At 42.8% G+C, this 14,973-nt stretch overlaps 1 long non-coding RNA gene across 4 annotated transcripts in view; it reads left to right on the top strand.

Annotated features, from left to right (window-relative positions):
• Nucleotides 1-13,456, top strand: part of LOC117040067 — a 93,089-nt gene extending 79,633 nt beyond the window's left edge. For all 4 annotated transcript variants that reach the window (XR_004425817.1, XR_004425816.1, XR_004425819.1 and 1 more), the window contains one exon: nucleotides 13,237-13,456. This is a non-coding gene — a long non-coding RNA (uncharacterized LOC117040067). The remainder of the gene's footprint in view (nucleotides 1-13,236) is intronic.
• The last annotated feature ends 1,517 nt before the right edge of the window (nucleotides 13,457-14,973 follow it).

Below are 14,973 nucleotides of genomic sequence, written 5' to 3'. Positions count from 1 at the left end.
ACAAGCTTAACATTGGCCAGAAAAGGAAATCAGGGAGTGGGGTGTGAAAGAGAAAAGAAAACTTGGGATCAGGAGGAATAGAAAATCTATTCCTACAATTCTTACTTGCTCAAGCAGTTCTTATGAGGACTGTGTTTGTGACTTTGGATAATAGGCTTAAATCTGGATTAAGAACCCAAATTCACAAAATAACAACTTTAAGGATTCATATCCCTTTCCTGCTGCATCCCTGGGGCCTCCTATATTTCAAAGTGTTACGAAGCGAGTAGAGCTGTATAGTAGATTTGACCAGGGCCTGAATCCAGGGCCAGATAAGACCTTTTCAGAGGGATCTGGGCATTATTCGACTTGGGTTGAGAGAGCCCCAGATCACTATAGGTTGGGTTGAGCAACCCAGAGCCATACAGGGCAGGAAGGAGAGGTAGGCACGAGCAAGAAGAATGGGGAAGCTGTGAACAGTTTCTGGGTAGCTGCATGTTTGTGGGAGAAGGTAGGGAGACGCATTTCCTGCCCCCCCATCAGCTCTACATAGGATCAGAATCTTCAATTTAACAGCTGGAGGATCTGAGTCTGTGCATGCTGCTGCTTCATAAGAGATTTTGCTTGCATGCAGGGGATCCACTCACGAAAGAGCAGCACAATGCAAATTTGGATCCTCCTACTAAACAGCAGTTAAGCCGGAGGATCCAGTCTTGCACAGTGCCAGTTGCTGCTCCTTTGTAAGCGGCAATTTGAAGGATCAGATTATCTCATGGATCCAATCCACAGTGGCACCATACAGGACCAAATTCTCCCATATTTTAAAATGCTATTTTAATGGTGTTTTTTGTGAGTTGGGTGTAGGTGGGTGGGTGTTTAGGCTGCATGCCTGGGCCCCTTCTAACTCCTGGATCCAGGAAGGATTCAATGGTTGGAATAGCCATGCCAGGTCCTCGGCAAGCTAATGATCTTCTAAGTATGGTCTGTTAGGATAACAAAGGAAGTGGCTCTGTGCCATTTGGAGCCCTGAGTTTTGTGTGTGAGCTAGAAGCAGGCAGCAGGCTGAAGTCTGTGAGAGGGAGACATGCATGATTTCTGCTGAAATCCAATGCTGTGGCTATGGGAGAAACAAGACCTTCTGGGGTGTAAACACCGTGAGCCTCTCCACCCCTGTACCTCACCCCTGCTTTAAAACAATCTACTTTCCACACTCTTCTTATGAATTTAGAACATTCTTCACCATGCCAGAGATCTAGGAAAAGGGCTCAGTTGACTTCACCGAGAAAACCAAATACAACATTCCTTACCACAGCCACCCTTTCATTACTTGCAGGATGTTAAAATATGTGAAGTAAACATGGGTGTTTGGTGATGATTATTTTATTTCAGGATTTACACAACATGATCTTTAATTTAGTTAAACTAACAGTAGACAGCCATAGTCTCATGTGGTAATAACTTTTGAAATTCAGTCCTGCTTGTTTGATCAAAATTTGGGAAATCCAACATGGAGAAGTTGGGTCTCTCCCCCCCTTTTTTTATTTGATCATTCTTCTTGAACCAATCAAATATTGCAGTATGTATTTAATGAGAGAGAAAAGTCTTGGGTGAAAAGCTTTTACATATGAATTCTGTCTCCTTTTATCATTTGACGTTGTTTTGGTTGTCTAGAATTCTAAAAGAAAAACATACACATTCCAGTGTGTCTGTCTGTCAATGTTGAGTTTAAATCATTTCTTTTAGTCAAAAGGCTGTTCTGTTCTAAGGAGTACATGAAAAATATTCACAGGTGGGGTTATATATATATATATATAGAGAGAGAGAGAGAGAGAGAGAATATGCCATAAAAGCTGATTTCTAGTTATAAGTGAGAAACTGACTTATCTTCCAATTTGTATTAGGGGTGGACATTGGCCCCAAGATTGCTTTGTATTTGCATCTGTGCAATCTTTAAAATTTTGATGCTTCTTAGCTACTCTGTGCTCTCTCTCTCTCTCTCTCTCTCTCTCTCTCTCTCTCTCTCTCTCTCTCTACTTTGGTCCATAATTTGGTCTCCAATACATTCTGTGAAGCTCCAGGTTGCCCATTCATTATAATGGACAATCTAAACATGGCAATAGTCCACCTCCCCTTTTGGTCAATGAAATTTACAGGCACAGAGTAACAGACCCTTCAAGTGTCTCTATTTTCCTGGGACAGTCCTGGATTTACAGAAGCTGCCCCGGTTTCTGATTTAATCCTAGAATGTCCCACTTTTCCTTAGGTCATCCCTATTTTCATCAGATAAATGTTGGAGGGTATGGGGTAATCCTGCCAAATTGCAGACAAATCGGTCTGGAGGCTTTTTGTGGGAGAAGTACAAACAACTCAGTTTCCTTCATAATCTGCATTAGTTCAAAATAATTGAGGGGTGGAGTGGGGTTGGTCTCTTGCTCTTTCTTACCTGAAATTAAAAGGTGGCTGAGTAGTGTGTATTCTTGCTTATACACTGATGTTCTAGTGCTAGGCTTTCATACCTCTGATAGGTCTTAAGTTTGAGACTGTCTAGAACACCATACCGCCCAATGTTTTGGGACAGGAAAGCGGGACATCCACGCAGTCTTTCTGCCCCACCCACTCACAATGCATGGTATTTATCCCATCCCCTGCCTGATCCGTGTGCTCTTTTTACCATCACCTGTTCTCCTGATCCATGCCTTCTTTCTCTCACCCCACACCTGATCCCCACACTCTTCCCCCACATACCCTGCCTGATCCACACACTGTTTTTAGCACCACCTCTCCCCCAATCCAAACACTCTTTCTCCCTCCCACCCCCAAAACTGCTATCAACTCTGGGAGAAAGCTAGGTGACAACACATCTTCCTGACATGCCAGTTTTCTATGCACAAGGCATTTATTTGGATGAAGGTGCATTCTGTCATGTAGTGCATCTGCCGCTTTAAGTGGTAGGTCAGTGGTGGAGTGCATGTTCTGTATGCTGAGTTCAGTCTTCGGTACCTCCAGGTAGCTCTGGGAAGGGCCTCCATTGGAAAACATTGAGAGGCACATTGAGTAGGCAACACTGAACTAGATGGAAGAACAATCTGACTCAGTATAAGGCAGCTTCATATGTTCACCCTACATCAGGGAAAGGACCTCAGCTGAGTGACCATGCACAGTTTGCAAGCAGAAGGTATTAGGTTCAGTTCCTAGCATTGGTTCCAGATGAGGTGGGAAACAGTTTGTCTAAAACTCCAAAGAGCTGCTGCCAGACATGTAGATAATTCTGAGCTAGAAGGACCAATAGTCTGAACTGGTATAATAAAGTTCCTTGTGTCTCCTGAAATAGATTTACTACCTCTTCTTCCAACTAGACTTAAAAGAAAAACACAAATTTGGACGAGCTCAATTGTAGCTGTGCCTCAGCCTTTGTTGACCTCAGGAGCCTATTTGAACAATTCAAACCAAAACCAAATGCATCAGAAATAGCCTGATTTTCTGCAGCAATTGTTCCAAAGCTGCTGCTATTGTTGGCTCATGCTATATTTTTAGTTATTTCTTTCTCTCTCTCCTTTGCTTTCTGTGCTGTATATTATTTTCCACTCAAATAGCATGATACAACATTTCTTTAACCAGAATGTTAAATGTCAAGGAAAAAGGCAATTAATCTACTATATGCATATATTAGTATGGGGAGGAAATCCTTGGATAACATGCAATTTTATTTGTTTAATATACTGTATAGGGTTTCTTTTTTTCTCTTTTCTTTTTTTGGCAGAAGGAATTCCTGCAGGGAAATGGTTAATCTATTTTTAACTAAAGCTTACTTTTGTAATCTATCCAGTGCTTAGAGTTCTGTCATTGATCTATGATTTATGTGTTTTAAACCACCTCTTGGCTGCAACATTGGTTTCTATCCAGGATGCTGAGCTGAATACTAATTGCGAGATCAAATTTATGCTGTTGGGCTAAGCAGCTGACGGGAGTTCTCTTTGCAGGGCTCCCATAAAGCATGCCATGGCGCTGGAACCTTAGTGAAATACTTTTTGAGGAAGGGCAGAAATACAGCAAATGTTTGCTGGGGGGGGGGCAGGAGAGAAGGGAAGTGTGTCCTTTTCAAAGGGGTATTTAAAAAAACAACAACAAAAAACAGGGCATGCTGAGGATGTGCTGGATTTTGGCTCAATGCATTGCAGAGATGCACTGGCAAGAGAGTGCAACACATTGATATGAGCCAAAGATTCAATTGGTTGCTCTGAATCAATATGGGAAGGTCAGACCTTCTTACCTCTCTGCATCCCTTTGTGTGAACAGCAAAAGCCCCCACCTATCCCTTTAGAGTGCTCAGATTATCAGGGAGAGGAGGGGGCTTAATGATGCACACAAACCCCACTCTCTGACTACTCCAAATTGCAGCCAAATCATACTCCTGTTAGCCTTTTAAAACCATATCTAGGAGGGGAGTCACCACAGAAAGTAAGAGGCCCCAGCTTCCCCTCTGTCCCCTATAAACTTTGAGCATGGAGTGTTGCCCAATACTCCTACCAGGGCCAGTTCTACAATGAGGCAGAGTGAGGCAGCTGCCTCAGGTGGCAGATGGTGAGGTTTGGGGAGGGAACACAGTTGTGAGTGTCATGTGCCTGTGCACTGTACCCTATACACTAGCCTGCTGCCCTCCAGTGTGGTGGAAGACGCTGGCCTTTCACCAGTTTTGGAGTAAGATTCCATTGCCAGTCCAATCAGCTTCTGTGTGTTCCTTGGGAGAGGGTGCTGTCTTATCCTTTGCCTCAGGCAGCAAAATGTCTTGAGCTGGCCCTGGCTCATCCTTGCTTTTGATACTGATTCACCTGCCCTCTACCAGCTGACAAGCAGTGCCTTCCGAGTCTCTGTAGCACACAGCCTTCCACTCCTTGACTATACCCTATGGATTCCCCCTCCCCCTCCCATCTACTTCAAATGTGTGATATAATAATAATAATAATAATAATAATAATAATAATAATAATAATAATAATAATAATCTGTTGCTCTCCAGATATTGCTGGACTGCAACTCCCACCACCCCTGACTATTGGCCATGCTGTCTGGAAATGATGGGAACTGGAGTTCAACAACATCTGCAGGATTACAGATTCCACACCACTAATGAATATAAACAGGTATATTTAGCAACCACGAATCTTTCTGGCTTGCAGTAATGATCAGAAGAGTCATCTACCATAAGCCAATGACACAAGTGGACAAATACACAGGACTGGGAGTATTTTCCCCTGTTTTGTATTATGTGACTTTATTTTGACACATGTCGAGCAGGCAATGTGATTTATGAAGACTTCATAGTATACTAGTGAACGCGCTGTAGTGTGTTTTATTAAGTGTAATAAAGTCTTAGTAACATGAACATCATCTGTGCTCTGTCTCTCTTTGCTTTGTCTCTCTTCTCCCTCTCCCTGAACATCAAAGCAAGCAGGGATTACTGTTTCCCCCATCAGCAGTGTAATTCTTAACAGCTTTGCACAGATCCTCTGTGTGTGTGTGTGTGTGCGTGTGTGCGTGCTCGTGTATGCGCGCATGCATGGATGCATTTAAAAGAGAGAGACAGTGCACAAGCAGAATAATCCATGTATATATGGCAGCCTCCACTCCCAACCATAGCAAACGTTCAGCATGTGTGAATACTCCTTGTTGGCTATTCCCTCCTTTCTCTGGTTACATCCATATTGAAAAGCACAATGTAAAGCATATGACTTCCCTAAAGAATCATGGGACATGTATTTATTTTGAGGGTGCTGGCAATTGTAGCTCTGTGAGGGGTAAGCTACAGTTCCCAGCTGTCCTGGCCCAACCATGAGGTGGAGTGAAGCATCAGCAGCATCAGGTGGCAGAAGCCCTCAAGCTGGTGTCCCCTTGGATGCACCTTGCTGCCTCCAGCAGTGGTGGCTGCAGGGTGAGGTGGATGGTGTGGCAGCAGCAGGGTGGAACAGCACTTCCCATTTCACCTCAAGCGGCAAAATTTGATGTACTGGCCCTGGTTCCTAGAATTTGTTGGGGGGAAGCCATGTGCTTTAAGTATGTTCTTAAATGCTCAATGTGGGTATAAGCTCTACCACTGGAGGTATTTAAGCAAAGGTTGCAGGGCCATTCGCTGGAGATGCTGAAGCTGCCTCCTCTGCTACTAATCCTGCATTAAGCAGATGGCTTACACTATATGACCCACAAGGTCCCTTCAAGTTTTAGGATTCTCTTCTTTCTTCTGCCTGCCTCTCTCTCCCAACCCCTCTTTCAGTTCTCTTTCCCACTATTGAAACTTCGATTGTAAGCTTCTATGTAGCTGCATAGATATAGTTAGATATGGATTGTGCTAAATAGCTGACTCATGGTATCCATGGTAATGAAGCCACAATAACTGAATGGAACTTCCAGTTTCAGAGGCAGTAGGCCACTGAATAGTGGGCTATTGCCTTCATATCCTGCTTGCAGGCTTCCCAGAGACATCTGATTCATTGCATTGAGAAACAGGATGCTAGACTTGATAGAACTTTGGCCTGGGTCAGCAGGAAGGTTCTGATGTTCTAATTAAGGACAAAACTAGTTAATAAGTCTGCTGTCACCTATCTTGCTTTTCTTCCCTGCACCCCCGGTAACATCTTGTTGAAGCAGATGAGTGGTGTGATTCCATCACAAAACAAAACAACAGCACCACAAACTGGCTATGACTATACAACCAAATTTACTGGAATAGAAATGAACTGATAACCATTGGATTCACAAACATGCTAAAGTGCCAAGTGAAAATACTGAAAACAAAAGGTAAAAATACAGCGATGTGGTGTGAGTCCAAATACAGGATAATGACCCCATGTCACCACAATGGTGAGGGTGGCACATAGGAGAATGGAGAATGGAGAAAGTTCAAAAACCATTGTTGGTGTCGAACTAGATGGAATGTTTCTCAAAGGGTCTCAAGTTGGAAACTCCAAGCCGTGTATATGGAAAAGCCACCACCCAGATGGGGATGAAGACCTGCTTTCCGGATACATATCAGGTTTTGCAAAGTGCTTCATCAGTCCAAACCTGCATAGTACAAATAACACTCAAATTACAATGTACGATAAACCAGAAAAAATTATAAAACAAATATCTCACACTGTATCTTACCAAATAGTGCAACACAGGTTACTCCACATAGAAAAGATAATCTAAGGCACCTTCATCATTGTGGCGGCACGGGGTCATTATCCTGTATTTGGAATCATGCCACTTGTTATAGTAACCACCAATCCAATTTGTTCAGATATTGCTGTATTTTTACCTTTTGTTTTCAGTATTTTCACTTGGCACTTTAGCATGTTTGTGAATCCAATGGTTACCAGCTCATTTCTATTCCAGTAAATTTGGTTTTATACTCATAGCCAGTTTGTGGTGTTGTTTTGTTTTGTTGTATTATTTTCACCACAATTGATACTTGTGTATATTATCTGTGATTCCATCACATTCAATGAACCCTTGCCATGTTGTTGGCTGCTGCACATGGCAAAACCCTGACTGTTATAATGCCACAAGTGGGTCCTTCAACAAACGTTGCAGCATGTGGAATGCTTCCTCTTCAGCACCTCAGTTACTTAGGGATGGGAAGACTCTCAGTTTCTCATATTCCCAGTCTTAAGTACAACTCTTTCTTTTAAGCCTGTGAAAATTCATCAGTCTTTTACTGCAAATTTATCCTAATATACACACACCTGTAAGCAATTTTGCCTAATATACACTTTTTTTTTTTGCAAAGCAATGTTCCTTAATGGAATGCATTCCTGTATGCCATTTTCACCAGCCCATGCATTTTTATGCACACTTTACCCTAGCATGTGCATTTTTGTACATATTACTTCGCTGAAAAGCTGCATTGCAAAATTTGGAGAAGTGGGAATTTTACAGGATGTTTGTTTTTCATTTTTCATATTGTTTCAGAAAGTGAGGATTAGGCAGAGTCACCATTATATCCCATCCATAGTCACTCCATTCCATTCAGTTTCCCACCACGCCCACTATCAGTCAGAATTCTGTGACTTGAGAGCAAACCTCAAGTCCCCTCCTCCAACACTGCTGATATTTTGGCTACATAAGTGACAGCACTCACAGCCTGAACTTCAGAAATAAAGAGAATGATGTCCCAGCTCCAACTTGGACATACGGGTGCAGATGGTGACAACTGGGTGTTGCAGGCGAGGCAAAAGATGAACTATCACTCTGTGATAACAAAGATGCATTGCATGTAGAAGATCCTAGATCCAGTTATTGGTTTCTCTCATTTCATAAAGCACCATGTAGTAGTTGCTTGTGAAAGACTTCTGTCTATATTCCTGGAGACCTCTTGTCGCCAAAATAGTCTGACCTGATATGAGGCAGCTCCTGCCATTCCTGTGTCTTCTTTCCCTCTCACTAACCAATGCTGGGCTGAATCTTTCACACTGATCAGCCTGAGCTTCCCCAGGGATACAGCCACATGGAACAAACAAATTGGACCCAGGGCATCCTTGGTTACAGCTGCTGCTTCCCAGTAGCAATTTGGGGGACTGTAGTGGCTCGTTTTTCAGCTTGTTGCACTTGCACAAAGGATATTTGCATTTTTACCCAATTTGGACTTCCCGTCTGTCTGTCTGTCTGTCTGTCCATCTGGCTGGCTGGCTGTTGCAGGGTAGAACAACATTACGATAAATGTAACAGCACATTCTATGTGGACTACTTCTTCTCTACCATGGAGCAGCTAGTTTAGCAAATTTGGCACGCTGAAATGATATCCATATAAGCAGTTGTGAAGGGTTCCCAACCTTCCTGCAAGATGGTCTTATCTGATCTGCCTTGCTCATAGGCAGGGTGGGTTCCAGGTATGAGGGTACCCTAGGCAATGAGCCCTCTGGTGTATCTCCTCCTCCTCCACTGATGAGTCCTGGTGATCAGTGTTCCAAACAGCATTAAGCTTCTGGGTCTAGTTGCTTTACACAATGCCCCTGGATGCAGTACATTGTGGGAAATTAAAAAGGCAGCTACACCCAGGCACATGTGTCTCTGATCAGTGCACCAGAAAAATGTGCAATGGGGAACCCTAGGTAGATATTAAAGTTGGGCCTTTCTGAGGAACTGCTCAAGGGTACCAGTCTCTAGTGCTGGCCATGTTTATAGGATTCACTCCCACTGAATTGGTGCAAGCTATTTTTTGGTCATATTCTTATGTTTTGGATAAAGGCTGCTGCTGTATGTTCAGAATACAGTTGAGTGCTGAATTGAGACTTGATCTGCTCTCACACAATGCCAACTGTGAAGGGCTAGCATATTTCGTCTGAAGTCAGCAGGCTATCAAGTCTCGACTGCGGGAGGCTTTGCAGTGCAGAACTCACTTCCCTCTGTTGTAGGCCTTATTTAATCTATCCCCAGTGTATTCTTTGCTTTAAAAGGGGAAGTCTTCTGGTTTCATGCAAGGATCTTTTGCTTGTGTGTGTATGTCCGTGTGTGTGTGTGTGTTTGTGTGTGTGCGCGTGCGTGCGTGCGTGCGTGCATGCATGATTCTTACCCTATCCCCCAACCCCTCCACAAGCCAACTAGTGGGTTCATGTGGGTATGAGTATGTGGGTGAGGCAAAAGGATCACATCCATCTACTTCATCCATTTAATCACCTATGTGCTTTATTGTATGTAATGCATACTATAGCTCAGACGATGGGGGAAATTAAACCCACAAGTGGGGAATTAAACCCACAAGGTGGACTCTCTGATTAACCCTCATTATAGTCACATTATAATCCCCAAGGATCCCCAATAGCTAAGGGTTTAGAATCCCAAGTAAGGGAGTTGGGCCCCTATAATTTGAAAACTGGGTTCATTTATGTTCGTGTATGTGATTGGCATGCATGTTACTTGTGTGAGCACACACACACTGCATGGTTCTTTCCCTCAGAGAAGCCTCTTGCGATGAAGCACCCTGCAGAATCGACACCCCCCTACTTTAGGGAAGGAGACACCCATGTTTAATTAGGATCCTCCCTAATTAAACATTAGCCCCACCCCAAATTAATTTGGGACAAGTTTGGTGTGGTGGGTGACCCCCCTGGTTGGTGCAGGGTGGGTTGGCTTGATGGGGGGAACTCAGCTCAAAGCCAGAGGGTGAATCTGGAGGGTTGTGCATAGCCCTGCTAGAAGACAGTCAAACTGGCACAGAAAAAGGTGGCTATGTGCAGATGTCAGCACACAGTATAACAGTTTGGTTGATGATTTCATGGAGTTCCCAGGTCACAGTCCAATTCATATTTACTATGCTACTACAAAGTGGCTGAAAATGAGTTTGAGCAATAAGGTTTTAAATATTAACACAGAAACCAATGCTCCACCAGGTCAGGTATTGTGCAGCAAAGTTTCATCAAGTCACAGTGTGGTTTAAAGAGACACCCAGTGCCATTCTCACCAAAGTAATGTGACATGGTGACCCTTACCCTAATGTTCCTCAGCTTCCAAGTAAGTGGGAAGTGGGAATTTTATAGAATGACTGTGTTCCAGTTAAGCATAGTGTTTCAGAAATTGGTAGGTTTGCCTTTGAATGCAAACTGGATTTGAATTCTCTCCTGTCCTAGTTGTAGAGAAGCCACTCCAATTCCCTTATCATTTTGGTTGCCCTATCCAATTCTACAGAGTTCTTTACTGCACCCTATCCTATACTTCACCATTCTTTTTGAGATGGATAACCAGAACTGAACACAGTACTGAATTCCAAATGTGGGTGCAACACAGAGACTTTGGTCCCCATCTGCACCATGCGTTTCAAGCAGTGTCATACCAGCTTGAACAGCCATGGCTTCCTGAAAGAATCCTGGGAGCTGCAGTTTGTTAAGGGTGCTGAGAGTTGCTAGGAGACCCTATTTTCCTTACTGTGCTACTGTTTCATAAGTTCCCTTGGAACAGGGATCGCTCTGATAATTGTAGGTCTGCAAGAGCAATATGAGTCTCCTATGAAATCTCAGAACCTTTAAGTAGAGTTCCCAGGATTCCTTCAGGGAAGCCATGAGCATTTAAAGGGGTATCATAGTGCTTTAAATTTATAGTGCAGATAGGGCATATGTTGTAAATTGAACAACATCCACCATCTTTACCATGTCTTAATTTTTCACTGCTCTGCTGCTCAGCCCACCTTCTCAATGAAACAGGTTTTGATCTCACTTAAGTAACATTCTTGCTGCTACATTTTAGGTAGTTCTGTCCCTATAATTCCCATCTAATCCAGCATCCTGTTCTCATAGTGGCCAATCAGATGCTTGTGGGAAACCCATAAGCAGGATTCAAGCCAAACAAGCACTCCCTTCTCCTGTGGTTCCCAGAAACTGGTATTCAGAAGTATTGCAGCTTCCACTTGTGAAGGCACAGTATGGCCATCATGGCTAGCAGCCATCAAGAACCCTCTTCTCCACGAGCTTATCTAATGCTTTTTTTAAAAAGCCATCTAGGTTGGTGCCCATCACTGCTTCCTGTTGGAGAGAGTTCCATAATTTTAACTATGCATGGTGAAATACTTCTTTATAAAAGTAGATTTTGTTTTCCTTTTACATAGTTTATAGTTAAGTGTATCTTATTTTCATGTATGTTTAAAAATCAACAAAAACAGTTTGTTTGTTTTTTAAGCAAAGTGTGGGGCTTGTATTCGAAGGGTGAAAGTGCTTGATTAGGATCAGGCCATCTGAAGGGTCATGCAAAAAAAAATGAAACACTAATAATAATAAAAAACCCACCAGTCATCTGACAAATGGTTTACTGCTGTAACTGATATGGTGATTTTGTCTAATCTTATATATCTGACATGAGTTTTCTTGCCTTAGCAAAGAAATAATTTGCTCTTTCAACAGTCCTGTTTATCATGAATTAAGAAAAGAAAGAGGGGAAAGGAAAGGAAACAAGAAAAAAAAGATGAAATTTAATATTTATTGCTACACTTTGTTTCCCTTTGGGAAATTTCAGAGAAAATGATCTCCCCTTTATTTTTGTCTATTTACTGGGGCATTTTCCATACTATGAGAAAAAATGGCTCATGTGATTCCATTATATGATATGAACCATTTTATTTGGATAAGTATTTCTATGGTAGTTGCTTCCTTTGGCACATTTTGGTCAGCTTTTTATTTTATGACCCTGTTTTAATATATCTTGCTTTTCTCTCCACACTGCATATGAGCATTTAAAACTTCAGAGGGATACATATCCAGACAAATGTAGTTCTACGTTTGTTCATATATTGGTAAAGGGGACTGGAGCACATAATTATATTGTTAAGAGCTGGAAGCATAGCATCATAGAATTGTAGAGTTTGAAGGGACCCCTGGGGTCATCTAGCCCAGCCTCCTGCAATGAGGGAATCTCAGCTAAAGCATCCATGACAGGTGGCCATCCAACCTCTGCTTAAAAACCCCAATTGAAGGAGAAATGAAGGAGGTCTTCTAACAACTCATAGCACTCTTAACAAATTACAGTTCCCAGCCCATGAGGTGAGGTGAGGTGAGGTGAGGTGAGGTGAGGTGAGGCACCTGCCTTGGGCAGCAGAAACTCAAAAGGTGGCACTTCCAGCAACGATGACAGCTTCCAGCAACATCTTGCTGGATGTTGCTGCCACTTTGCCGGCTGCTTTTGATTCTCTGTATACTTTGATGGAAGCTATGACTTTTAAAGTAGGATACTGTGTTATAATATGCGGTATGATACTGTGTTAAATGTATAGCACAGATGGGGCCTGTGTTTGTATAGGATAGCAGACCCAACTGGCTTAGCCAAAATGCTATGAAGGCTTTATGCTGTACAACAGCTTTCAGAAATATGAAAACCAAAAGCTCAAAATTGAGGAGCCAGTCATTGTGTGTTTCATCCTAAGTGCAACCTGCGTAGTATATAATTGAACCTAATATGGTTAAGTCTGGTTTTCTCCTACACTCTATCTTAAGGCTATGTCTTAAGACAATCTTTTAGGCTCAGCATCCAGCCAGTTTCCCCTTCTTCCCCTCCCGTTTCTTAACTTTGAGCCTGATGAAGAATTCTGGGAAACTCAAAAACTTGCTCACTATCATATGTCATTTGGATTGCTCAAATGTGGCTTTTGGAATTTCTCTGATGCAAAAAGCTTCATTCATTTCTTGGTTTAAGCTGGTATATATTGCAGTGCCACAACCTGGCCTCTTGAATGGTGAAAGGATAGACAGTGTGTGTAGGAGGAACATTAGCAAAGTAATGATTTCTTTTTCTCCTTACTAGGTAACTAGCTCTGAGGAACAGGCAAGGAAGGCCCAAGGAAGTTTGCTGTTCAATAAAGGATGCTGGGTTGCTTGGCAACCAATCGTTAGGCCCAATGGTGCAACCAGCCAGCCAGGCATTCCAAACTGGCTGCTTCCATCGTCTTACATCCTAACACAGGTGTTTCTCCTCGGCTGATTTTAATGCCTTTTTGTAACCCCTGGAGTCATGCATCCAGAACATCCTGAGCAGGAACTACAGCCGTATATAACCCCAAACTTTTGCCCCCTTTCCTAGAATGACTATTAAGATATTTTGTCCACAAACTGGAATGGTCTTTTGTATATTGAAAATGTGATTCTCATTCCCAGTTACACATGAATGCCCTTATACTGCTGAAGTTTGTCAGCATGAACAAATATAAAACATACAGTGGTGCCCCGCTAGACGAAAATAATTCGTCCCGCGAAAATTTTCGTCTAGCGGGGTTTTCGTCTTGCGGAGCGGCAATGGGAGCCGCGCTCCGCAAAACGAAAAAAAAAAGACGAAATTTTTTCGTCTTGCGAGGCAGCCCCATAGACTTTTTCGTCTAGCGGGGCAGCCTCCCGCTAGACGAATGCTTTCGTCTAGCGAGTTTTTCGTCTAGCGAAGCATTCGTCTAGCGGGGTACCACTGTATAAGGATGCTGAAAGTGTATTTTCAAGTTCAGGTGGAGCCTGAACTTGAAAATACACTTTCAGCATCACAACAAACTTTCAATTCTTGGAAGTTTGTTGTGATGGCATCACAAATGAATACCAAATTGGACTAAGTAAAAACAACATGCCCAGTGTAGATGAGAAGACAGGGCAGGTTATTTGCCCACCAGTGAAAGGTCAGAAGTACTTCTGAAGAGCATTCACGTATTTTTTCACATTTTCTTTCTCTTTCTCCAATGAGTTGAGGACAATGAGCATGGGGTTGTTTACATTTTTATCCTCACAGCAGCCCTGTGAAGTAAATGTATATGCTGCAAACTGCATTTTTCTGGATATTATATGGTTTTACTATTATACTGGACATTAAACCCGTTAAATTAATGGGCGCTAGAACATATGTGGTCAAACATTTTTAAAAACAGAGTTTGGGCAATGTTTGTTTATGGTATAGATCACACCAGTGGTCCCCCCCCCAAAAAAAAATGTTTGTCCTACAGAATTTCGGAGGCGACCCTGCCTCAATGTTAGTTATAGAAACTTTGTTAGCTCTGCGTCCCTGTTGCCCTAGCAACATCGGGAACACGCACAGAGCTGACCGAGCAGCTCTCGCTTGACATCGCTCACCCGCCGCCACTTGTAACGGCCACTGCTGCTTAGAAGTGCACGCGAGTGTGCACCCGCCGTGTGCCCACGCACACCCGCCGCTTCAACAGTTTCGCCCAGCCACCCGAAGTCTCTGCACTCCAAGTCCCAACGGCTGTCCGTGGGGCACATGCGCAGTAGCACAATCCCACGGACACAGGGACTGGATGCAGAGACACTTGTACTTTATTACAAAGGATCACATGCCGCTCTGGGTACTTTTAGTAGATGAGTGGGATATTACACACGAGCAACATGTGATTTTAATTATCTTTTGAATGTTTCTAAATACCTGTTTTTGACCTTCTTTTATTTATGCTTCCAGTGTTGTTTGTAAATTGCTTAGAGGGCTTATGACAATCAATTGATATATACATTTGTTGTTGTTGTTGTTGTTGTTGTTGTTGTTGTTGTTGTT

Source organism: Lacerta agilis, chromosome Z (genome assembly GCF_009819535.1).
Source record: "Lacerta agilis isolate rLacAgi1 chromosome Z, rLacAgi1.pri, whole genome shotgun sequence".
NCBI lineage: Eukaryota > Metazoa > Chordata > Lepidosauria > Squamata > Lacertidae > Lacerta > Lacerta agilis.
The sequence above is the reverse complement of the archived record's forward strand: the minus strand, read 5'-3'. Positions and strand labels throughout refer to the sequence as shown.